The sequence below is a fragment of the Rousettus aegyptiacus genome, unplaced genomic scaffold (genome assembly GCF_014176215.1).
Source record: "Rousettus aegyptiacus isolate mRouAeg1 unplaced genomic scaffold, mRouAeg1.p scaffold_m13_p_9, whole genome shotgun sequence".
Lineage (NCBI taxonomy): Eukaryota > Metazoa > Chordata > Mammalia > Chiroptera > Pteropodidae > Rousettus > Rousettus aegyptiacus.
This window is the reverse complement of record NW_023416312.1, coordinates 71,734,347-71,746,197: the sequence shown is the minus strand read 5'-3', so window position 1 is coordinate 71,746,197 and position 11,851 is coordinate 71,734,347. Positions and strand designations below refer to the sequence as shown.

Sequence of the window (11,851 nt, the reverse complement as noted above, 5' to 3'; positions counted from 1 at the left end):
TGATCTCTAGTTTCAAAGCTTTATGATCAGAGAATATAGTTGGTATAATTTCAACCCTCTTATATTTGTTGAGGCTTTCTCTGTGTCCCAGTGTGTCATCAATTCTTAAGAATGTTCCATATGCACTATAGAAGAAAGCATAAGCAGCTTGTTTGGGATGAAAGGCTCTGTAAATGTCAATTATGTCTAAAGTGTCATTTGGTCTAATATGTCATTTAAGGATGTTATTTTCTTATTGATTTTCTCTTTGGATGATACGTCTATATCTGACAGTGGGGTATTTAGATCCTCTACTATGATGATATTTTGGTCTGTTTCTCCCTTTAGTTCTCTTAGTAATTGCTTTACATATTTTGGTGCTCTCTAATTGGGAGCATAGGCATTAATAAGTGTTATGTCTTCTTGGTACACGATTCCCTTTATCATTGTGATATGTCCCTCAGTATTTTTCCTTATTTTTTAAATTTTAAAGTGTATTTCATCTGCTATTTGTACCACTACTCCCACTTTTCTCTGAATGCCATTTGCTTGAAATGTCATTTTCCACCCTTTTGCTTTGAGTCTATATTTGTCTTTGGAACTGAGATGTGTCTCCTAGAGTCAGCTTATGGTTGGGTTTTGTTTTTTGATCCATGCTGCAACTCAGTACCTTTTTATTGATAAGTTCAGTCCATTTACATTTAGGGTGATTATTGAAATATGAGGTCTTCTTATAGCCATTCTATATTTTGCTTTCTGGTAGCTCAGTGTTTCCATTGCTTCCTTATCTTTGTGTTTCCGATTTCTTTCATTTTCTTTATTTAGGTTGGCTTGTGTGGGTTTTCCTTCTAGTCCTACTTTTTTTATCCACTTTGGTTCCAATTCTTTGGTGTGTGGTTAACATTATGAATATGTAAAGGATATATATATATATATATATATATATATATATATGCAGTCTTCTATTTTCTTTCACATGTGCCTTATCTCCATTCTCTTTTCCAAATTTGGATCTTTGAATCCTTCCCTTTTCAGTCATTTTTATCTCAAATTGTCCCTATGTATGCTGAATGTTCATTACTATCTTGTTACAGCAAATTTCTTCTTATTTTAAGCTTATAGTTTCCTGTTTTTAGTAAGGGTTGCACTCCTCTGATTTTTGCCTAATAATCACGTTACTCCTATTTTTTTTCTGTCATTTTGTTTTATGTGAGACGACTACTTTCAGTATTTCCTGTAGTTCAGGATGCATAGTGGAGAATTCCCTCAATTTTTATATGTGTGGAAAGGTCTTAATTTCTCCTTCATATCTAAAGGAGAACTTAGCTGGATACATTATTCTAGGCTGGTAGTTCTTTTCATTAATAGTTTGACTATTTGATTCCATTCTTTTCAGGCTTATAAGCTTTGCACTGAGAGGTTCAATGATAATCTAATGGGTTTTCCTTTATAAGTTACCATTTTCTTCTCCTTGGCTGCCCTGAGAATTCCATCTTTGTCATTGATTTTTGATCATTTTAATACAATAAGTCTTGTTGAAGGCCTTTTTGGGTTGAGATAATTGGGTGTTTTGTTGATTTCTTGAATTCCAAGCTCCAGCTCATTCTTTAGATTTGGGAAATTCTTATCAACTATTTGTCTGAAAATGCTTTCTAGTCCCTGCTCTATTTCCTCACCTTTGGTAATGTCCATTATTCTTATGTTTCCTCTCCTAATGGTATCAGCAACTTCTATTTCTCTTTCATTATTTTTCATTCTTCAGTTTATCTCTTCTTTCTTCTGATTTATTTCTAGATTTCTGTTTTTGATATCACTGATCCTTTGCTCCATTTGTTCTACTCTATTTCCCAAGCTTGCTATTTTGTTTTTCAACTCTTGCAGTGTGTGTGTGTTTATCTCCAGGATATCTTCTGTTCTTTTTTTGAGTTTCGATCTCTGTGCTCTGCTCATCTAGGTTTTTTTTTCAATACCTAAAATTGTTGATATGACTCATTTTGGAATTCACTGTTTTTAGAAGTACCATCTTGAATTCTGGGTCATTTAAGTTGCATATTTCTATGTCCGTAAGCTTTTTTTTAAGAGATTTTTTCTTTCCTTCTGAGATATCTTGTCACTTTGGTTGTTCATGATGTCTAATGAACTATTTCTCTGCCTGGGCATTAATGGTAGTGTATTTGGCTATTTTTTCCAGAAGGAAGATTTATTATATAAAGGTCTTTCTTTTGCCTGCTGGAAAAAAGGCGCTTTTCTTTTGGTTCCAGTAGGTGGTGTCTAAACCTCTTGGATCTCTACATTATATAAAGCCTTAATAATGGCTTTTTATTTTCTTTAGATATTTAAACATGCTTGCTACTCTCTGTTTTATTCCCTGTCAGTGTTGATGACAATGTCAGTAGCATTTGCTCTGTTTCTCCTGGGGCTCTGTGGTGTTTGGACTCGGAGAGCATGGGGTTTGGAGTTGGGGGCTATTGCTCAGCCTCAATTTTGGAGCTGCAGCCAGTAAAAATTAACTGTTGTTTCTCTGTGGTTCCGTCACACTTCTTCACTTTCTGCCCTGATACATGAGACCTACTTATGGCTGGGTAGAACTCACAAATCTCCCAGGCAAGGTTGTTCGGGGAACTTACCACATTTTATCTCTTCTTCCCCCTCCTACAGAGAGCTCCAGCAGCTGCAAGAGGCAGCATCTTTATTTATCCCAGTCTGCCGCCCAATACCCAGGGTTCTGACCTGTGGTAGCTCTCATGCCCAGATCCCATGCTGATATGTGCTGGTGTACAGTGTGGGTGTTTTTTTTGTTGACTTCTGTATGTTCAGCTTATTGTTATTTCAAGGGGAGAGATCTGGGGATGTCTCTCACTCTGCCATATTTCTCCAAACCTCTGTTTATACTTTTTAAACACTTTTGTATTTATAGTGATGCAAAAATTGATACTCAATTTTGGAGAGAGTGTTGAAGAAATGGTACTATAAATATAGTGAATATAAAAACATAAAGTGGTCATTTCTTTCTGTTCAGAAATTTATAAAATTAACCATAATTGAAAAGTGAACATCCTTTCATTTAGCAATTCTACTTCTAATATTTATCAGACAAGTTTAAAAGATCTTTGAATAAGGATGCTCATTTCAATGTTCTTCATATTTGGCAAACCTTAGGAATAATTTCAGTGATTACTACTAATAAAATTTGTTAATCCCTATGATAAAATAATTTGCAGCTCTTCAAGTGATATATGACTGTATTTGATTGCATATTGATATGGAAAGAGATCCAGGTTATAAACTTTATGTATAGTAATTATTTAATTTTTATATATCTGTCTAGAGGATGTAATTACAAAATGTTAGCTAATTATACATGGGTAGTCGATTTTCTCTTTCCATATATATATTTCCTGATTTTTTTTTCTATTGAAGTTTTACAATAAATAGAATAACTTTTATGGTAAAAAATATGTAAAACTTTTATCCATTTAAAAGTCTGTGTTAGAGTTTATTAGTAGTGGGGTGGATCAAATCTTTCCAAAAATGTTGGATAAGAACTTGGTGTTAGAGTATGTTATGGATGTGGGGAGAAATGTACCTGAATATTTTGAGTGTATAGTAACAGCAACTGGAAGTCTGGCAAAGAAAAATGGTGTTGGCAGTATGCAGAGAGCTAGGCAGATTGGCAGTTAGTGTCAGAGCAACTGTGGGAGATTTAGAATTATTAGAATATGAGGCAAGACTATTCAGGTATTTTGTGGTGAGGATTTTCCTTTATTTTAATGATATGTAGTTCCCACTGATAATCTGTGCACATTTACTAAGGCCTTTTATGGTCCTTTTGTAATGATAGGGCAGTATTAGAAAGAAGTCAATTTTGTGTCACAGGTGGAAGGGTGGTCTAGAATGATCTGACACTTTTAAGCTTGCCCCTAATACAACAGTTGTTCTTGGTAGTCTTTTTAAACAACTTTATTGAGGTATAATTTACATAAAATACATTCATCCACTTTAAATATATAATTCAGTGATTTTTTTCCCACTACATTTAAAGAGTTTGTGTTTTGCAACCATCCTCAAAATCCAGGTTTAGATTTTCATCTTTCCTTCCAAAAACTCATATTTTTTTTATTATTATGGTGACATTGGTTAACAAAATCTATTAAGTTTCAGATATTCAATTTAACAACAATTGTATCTATCTATCTATCTATCTATTTATCATTTATCTATCTATCTATCTATCTATCTATCTATCTATCTACCTCTACCTCTCCCCTCCTTCTTCCCCCTAACTTCTGGTAACCACTAGTCTATTGTCTATTGTCTATTGTCCATATCTATGTTTCTGTTTGTTTGTCCTGTTTATTTGTTGCTTTTAGGTTAATATCCCACATATAAGTGATATCTTGTGGTTTCTAACATTTTCTGTCTGGCTTATTTCGCTTAGCATGATTATCTCAAAGTCTATCCATGTAAAATCTCATATTTATTAGCAACAATTCCACCATCAGACAGCTACTAACCTATGTTTTTACAAATACATATATTTTTTAATTTTTCAATTACAGTAGGAATAAGTTATATTAGTTTCAGGAGTACAGCATCGTTATTAGACATTTATATAACTTGCAAAGTGATCACCTGATGTGTAGTACTCATGTGATACCACACATAGTTATTACAATATTATTGACTAATCTTTTTGCCTCCATGAAATCGCTCATTCTTGATATTTTATATAAATGGAAGCATATTGTATATGCTTTTTTGTATCTGGCTTCTTTCACATAGCAATTAGTTTTCAAGATTCATTCATGTTGTAGCATGTATCAGTAATTTTTTGCAAAGACTGTCTTCACAGCATCGAAAGAGAAAGCATGAATGATTGATGAGAAACCTCTCTGCATAAAAGGAAAAACAGGTTCAGAAACCAAAAGGCGTAGAATGGATACTAAAGACTGAAGATTTAGGATAAGTGAGAAATGAAAATGTTATAAGAAAAGAAATTGAAAGACTGCTTGTAAAATTAGAACTGATGAACTCAATCAAGAGAAATATTTTAAGTATCTTTACTTGGTTACAGGAACTAGAAAAAACAGGCAAAACTACAATGCCTTGCTGTATATAATGAACAACTGCTTAAAATTAATGCAAAGTTTCGGGGAGACATCATACTTGCTCAAGAGAAGATTATGAAAAGTTGAAAGACATACCTTAGCTCTTCATCTTTAGAGGTTTCTCACTGAAAATCTTTTTAGGATAGTCAGATTATGGATGACAGTAAGGGAAGGTACTATAAAATCTCCAGAAAAATTCATCAGGTACTATTAAAGAAAATCAAAAAAAGTGTAAAGATTTAGCATCACAAGTTGAATAAAAATTAACTATGTGTAGGTTGGGTAAGATGGATAAAGTTGGTCAAAAGGTACAAATTTCCAGTTATAAGCTGTGGAAATGTGCTATACAGCATGATGGCTATACTTAATGATACTTTATTCACATTCTAAAGTTGCAAAGAGAGTAGATCTTAAAAGTTGTTATGATAAGAAAAGAAATGTAGCTATGTGTGGTGATAAATGTTAACTAGTTATTTAGATGATCATTTTATAATTTATACAAATGTCATATTATGTTATATACCTGAAACTAATATAATCTTATATGTCAATTATATCTCAATAAAAAAATAATACGAAAGCGAAAACCTTGCCATGATAGCAGAAATACTGTAGATAAACAAGAGAACATTGGCCTATAGAACAAACTGTTAGATAAAAGAGGAGACTGAACTATACTTATGAAGTGAAAGAATTGAAATTTTTAGAGTATCGAGCTAATAAGAAATGAATTATAAGTGTCTGGAAATCTTATTGCTTTATTTGGTGGTGGGGAAATATGATAAATATGTATAATATGCAAATAACTTTGCTAATTAAAATCCTATATGGACCAAACAAGGTATTGACCATGAAAACAGTTTAAAAAGTAGAAAGCACTATGCAAACGTAGTTGCTGTTATCATTAAGCTTTGTGCTTTAGACTCCAGATTATTCTCTTGGAATCAGTGTATTCAAGCATGCTGCCTTATTTCTTGTCTTCCGTGGCAAAAATCCCATTGTATTTTGTGGCCTTTGCATTTTGAGTTCATCCACAGCTATGTATTCTATATTGATGATTTTAGTTGTTTATCCTACTTGTCCCAGCCTTGTACAGTCTCTTGGTTCTTCTCTATATGTGGTAATGCTATATCAATCACACTGGGCTCTGATTTTTGCATGGTTTAAATATTTATGACATGTAGTTAGTTGAGGAAAATGCAATGGGTCATGTCCATCATTACAGTTCATGCTGCCTACCTAATTCTTTGCCTCTGTTCTTGGCTCCTTGTCTTTGTTAGTAGCACCATTACTGCCTCACTCATCCAGGCTTGAAAATACTTGAAGTCTCCTTCTCCTTTATTTAAAATATTTCTGGAGCACCTATATTGTGCAAAGACCAGATGTGCTAAATATTAGAAGGATACAGCTCTTGCCATCAAGAAGCTCACAGTCAATGTAAAATAAGGGTGTCCAAAAAACCAATAATGATACAAAGGTTAATATATGTTATAAAATTACAAGAAAATGACAAATATAATTCTGACACTAAAAATGAGAAAATGTGTCATAGAGAAAGGGATATTTGAGCTGCATGGTTTTCTTTTTTTAAAAAAGGTGTAAATTTCATATAGTTAGAGTCATCTTTTTTAGTATATAATTCAATCACCCCATAAATCCCTCTTGTTCCTTTATAATCAACACTTCTGCCAGCCCCAATGGTGATTTATCTATTAGTTGTCTCTAATTTTGACTTTTATAGAATATCATAAAAAATGGATTCTATATAATGCATTTGACATTAATATATGTTGTTGAATGGAATAGTTTATTGTTATTACAAAGTAATATTCCATTTTATGAATGTATCACAGTTTGATATCCACTCACCAGTTACAGACATTTAGGTTGTTTCCACTTTAGAGTATACAGGTTTTATGGGGAACATGATTTTTAATTTAACTCTGGCACGTATCTAGGAATGGGATTGCTGGGCTACATGGTAAGCTTATGTTTAAGTTTTTAAGACACTATCGAACTGTTTTCCTACCAGTAATGTTCTGATTGTTTTTGCATCCCTGCTGATACTTTGTAATTTCAGTTTATTTTTTAATTTTGGTATTCTAAATAGTGTGTAGGGCTATCATATCTCTATGAATTTATATATTGTGTACATTGCATATAAATAGAATCACATAATACATGGCCTATTGTGTCTGACTTCTTTTGGATTTTTCTTGAGTTTGTTTTACATAGAAAATCATGTCACCTGTGAATAGAGATAGTTTTATTCCTTCCTTTTCAATCTGTTTGCCTTTTAGTTATTTTTTTTTTGCCTTTTCCAGTGGCTAGTACCTCCAGAACAATGCTAAATAAGAGTGGTGAGAGTAAACCTTCTTGTCTTGTTCTCAATCTTCACGGGAAGGTATTTAATCTCTTGCCATTAAATATGAAAGCTGTAGTTTTGTAGTTTCCTCAGGTTGTGGAAGTTCCCTTGTAATACTACTTTTCTGAGAATTTTTATCAGAGATTGATGTTGGACTTTGTCAAGTGACTTTCTGCATTTAATGAGATTGAAGGTGTATATGAGTCACCAAGATATCTTATTAAATTGAAGATTCCAATACATTCAGTCTGGGATGCAACCTGAGGTAGGTAATGCATTTCTAATAATTTGAGATGATATTCATGTTGTTGGTTGTGCACAATACTTTGAATAGCATGGGTCTAGAGTATAACACTATGGATTAAAGGGAAGACATTACTGAAGGATGCTAAAAAATGGAAAGAGTTGCAAAGAGAAATGTAGACAATAGATTTTTTTAAATTAATTTATTTAATTTAGTTTTGAGTTTAAAATACATTGATAGATATCAATATAGTTCCTAAAACAATCTCCCCAATTGCTTCCTACCTCCCCTGACCCTCCACCTAGCCAATGTATTAATGCTGCTGCATTTCCTATGCCATGCTCTCCATCCCTGTGACCATCCATCAACTACTAATTTGTACTTCTTTAACCATTTAACCCCATTCTCCCAGCCCCCCAAACCCCCTCCCCTCTGTCCTTCACCAAAATGTCCACTATATTTGTGAGTCTATTTTTGATTAGTTTGTTCTTTTAATTCCTTAGATTCCACATGTAAGTGAAATCATATGGTATTTATCTTTGTCTGCTTTAAATACCTTCTAGGTCCATTAAGGCAATACTTTTTCCATCCTCTTTCTTTTAGTCTGTGTGTGTCTTTTAATTTGAAGTGAGTCTCTTGTAGGCAGCATGTAGGGGCATTGTTTTCTTATCCAGTCATCTACTCTACCTTTTAGTTGGAGCACTTAATTCTTTTACATTTTAGGTACTTATTGATAGAAATGTAGTTGCTATCATTCTTTATTCCTGTTTTTGATATATGTTTTTTCTTCTTAAAGAAGTCCCTCAAACATTTCCTGTAATACTGGCTTGGTGGTGATAAATTTCTTTAGCTTATTTTTGTCTGGGGAGCTCTTTATCTGTCCTTCGACTCTAAATGATAGCTTTGCTGGATAAAGTATTCTTGGTTGTAGATCCTGGATCTTCATTACATCAAATATTTGGTGCCAAGCCCTTCTGTCCTGCATAGTTTCTTTTGAGAAATCAGCTGCCAATCTTATGAGTACTCTCTTGTGGGTAACTATCTGCTTTTAAGATTCTCTCTTTGTATTTAAACTTTGGCATTTTAATTATGATGTATTTTGGTGTGGGACTCTTTGGATTCCTGGTTTTGGGAATTCTCTTAGCTTCCTGAGGTTTTATGTCTATTTCTTTCACCAGGTTAGGAAATTTTTCCATCATTATTTCTTCAAATAGCTATTCAACATCTTGTTTTCCTTCCAGTATGGATAGTCCTTCAATGAGATGGATATTTTGACCTTTAATGATCTCCCATAGGCTCCTTAAACTATTTTCATAGTCTTGGCATTTTTTCTTTTTGCCATTCTGATTAAATGTCCTTGTCTTTCCCATCCTTTATATAGGTCAGTTGATCTTCTTCTTTATTTACTTTGTTTATTTGATTTAATATACTTCTCATCTCAGATAATGTGTTCTTCATTTCTGACTTGTTTTCTTTCATAATTTCCATTTACATTCTTATGCTTTTTATCTCTTTGTTGAAGTTCTCACTGAATTAATCTATACCACCCCTAAGTTTGTTGAGCATCTTTATAACCAGTGTTCTGAACTCTGCCTCTGTTAGATTGCTTGACTCCATTATTCCTGGGTCTCTGTCCTGTTCTCCCATATGGTTTCTGCTTCTTTGTCTTCCCATCATGGCTTTTTTTCTCTGTCTGTTTCTATGTATTAAGCGAAGTTCCTAAGTCTCCCAGTCTCATTAGTGTAACTTTGTGGAGTAGACGTCCAATGGCACAGTCCTGAGAGAGGTTAAGCTGCAGGCAAAATTTGCCCCATCCTGTGCCCCTCCAGGGCCACCTGTTAAGATTCAGCAAGCAATCCACAGATGTTGTGCTTATAGTTGCCTCAAAAGGCCACACCAGAAATCAAGGCCAGCTGCCTCCAGTGTGGGTCTAGGCACCACTCAGCAAGGAGCACCTGACTCACTGTGGTCACATCTGGATGTGGCTTATTTGGGCCACGAGTTAGGGGAGGCAGAGTTCAGGGAATCCTCTGGGCAGAACGACCTCTGTTATCCAGTTTGATGATGTCTGGGCTATGGCAGTGCTGCATCCAGCACCCTGGGAGCGGTGTGGTCTCAACAGAGGAACAAAGGGATATCACCGGCACTTCTGCACAGAGCAAGTCTCCTGTAGGACCTCACTTTGCCAATGTGTTCCTGTATGTCCCTGGTGCGCACTGTGCACAGCTGAATTGGCATTGGTGCGCTGATCAAGGAGGTCAGTCATGGCAAAATTTCATTCACGGGCATGGCCCCTTTAAGAGGCATCTACTACTGCTGCTGCCACAGCCTCCATCCCTCTCAGGTGATTGGGATGGGGAAGCCTCACATCCTCACCCTGTCCTATCTTCTGCCATTGCAGGGTGATTTCTTTGATTTCTCCCTAGTTGTATGGCTTGTTTGTCTAGATTCCAGGTGATTTTTCCTTTCTATTTTCTCCTTATTTCTGTCACAACTTTTATTTGGTCACCAGAGTGATGAATGGAGCCTCTATCATTTATGCCATTTTTTTCCCCCACCGAGAATAAATTTTGTCTTGGAGGTCAGTGAAGGAGCATATCAAGAATGAGGAGGAGACTAACACTTTTATTTATTTATTTGTTTGTTCGTTTATTTTTAATTTTTATTTTTTAGTTGAAGCAACCCTTAGTTGACCTCACAGATTGCAGAGACCTTACCAGTTTATAATCCCTTATTTTTAATATTTTTTTATGCCACAGCCCCAGGTCTTCCTAGGTGGCCGCCCATCCAAGTACTAACCAGGCCCGACCCTGCTTAGCTTCCGAGATCAGATGGGATCGAGCTTGTTCAGGATGGTATGGCCACAGATGAGACTAACAGTTTTAAAAGCAGTAAGATTGGGTGTGTCAAATATGAAATTAGCATTGGCTTTATAGCAGAAGTTGTACTATTTATGTTTCTTGTACATATTTGTGCTATTTGAAGTATCATATAGTATTATAAAACAAAGTGTCCCTCAATGTCCAAATCTATTTGGTTCCCACATTTGAACTGTGAGGGTTTGGATAAGAAAGAACACGTGATCTGAATTTATTTGGTTCCTGAGTTTTGAGTAGTAAGAGATAGATAATGAGGAATATCTATCCTAATTCTTAAAAATTTATCCTAAAATGTTTGTTTCCTGAGTTTATACAACAAGAATTCAGATAGTGGGATATTTATATTTGTTTATACATGTTTTCCCTACTAGCTGCATGCTCTTTCAGAATTAGGATTATATTTGCCTTTGTGTTCTCAGCCCCTTGCATATCACCTGGTATTTAGGTGATCATTAAATGTTCATTTAATTTTTGAAATGAGCTGAAATGAGGGAGACAAATTAAAACTACTTTCTCAGGGCATTTAGCAGTAAGGAGAAGTAGAATAATGGTCTGATATGTGAGGAGAATTCAAGGCTGAAAGCAGGTTTTGTTTTGCTTTTTCTTATAGCTATTTTGAAGCCATATAGATTTGTGGTTAATCGTAGGCAGAGAAGAAAGCCCCAATAACTAAGAAGTGAATAACAAGACAGGAGAGAAAATAATTAATAGAGCACATTCCTGTAACAGATAAATAGCACAAGTATCTGGCTTAATCATAAGGGGGAAACATCACAATACTTTAACCCATTTTGCATTGAGTCATGTAGAATCTGCCTTCATCAAAAAGCCATTCAGTCATAGCTATCACTATAATCAGCCTTAATCCAGAATGCCATTGCTTTTTACCTGAGCAACTTATTATTTGTCTTCTCTGTAAACTTGTCCTCTTTGTATGTGGCTGGAGGAAGTCTCTCCCAAAATGTTTTCCAGAAACAATCCTCCTACTGGAGAATATAGCGTCTCTCCTTTCTGACCTCTGATTGCAGCTTGGCATCTCAACCTCTTGGGATCAATGAGGATGTTGGATTGTTAATGTTTTCTTCAGCCCTAGGATTTCTTTATAGGTTCCATTATCAAAGGTTAACATGTGACTCTTGATTATATTCCTGTATTAACATTTGACATGCTAATATTGTTCCTATCACTGAAATTAAATGATGATAACTTTTAATTAGAGGACCAGAATTTCTGTCAAGATTTTCTCTAAAAATCTATTTCAAATTAATACCATCAA

At 34.7% G+C, this 11,851-nt stretch overlaps 1 pseudogene; it reads right to left on the bottom strand.

Annotated features, from left to right (window-relative positions):
- Positions 1-10,446: 10,446 nt before the first annotated feature.
- Positions 10,447-10,565, bottom strand: LOC118608186 (annotated as a pseudogene).
- Between the last annotated feature and the right edge of the window lie 1,286 nt (positions 10,566-11,851).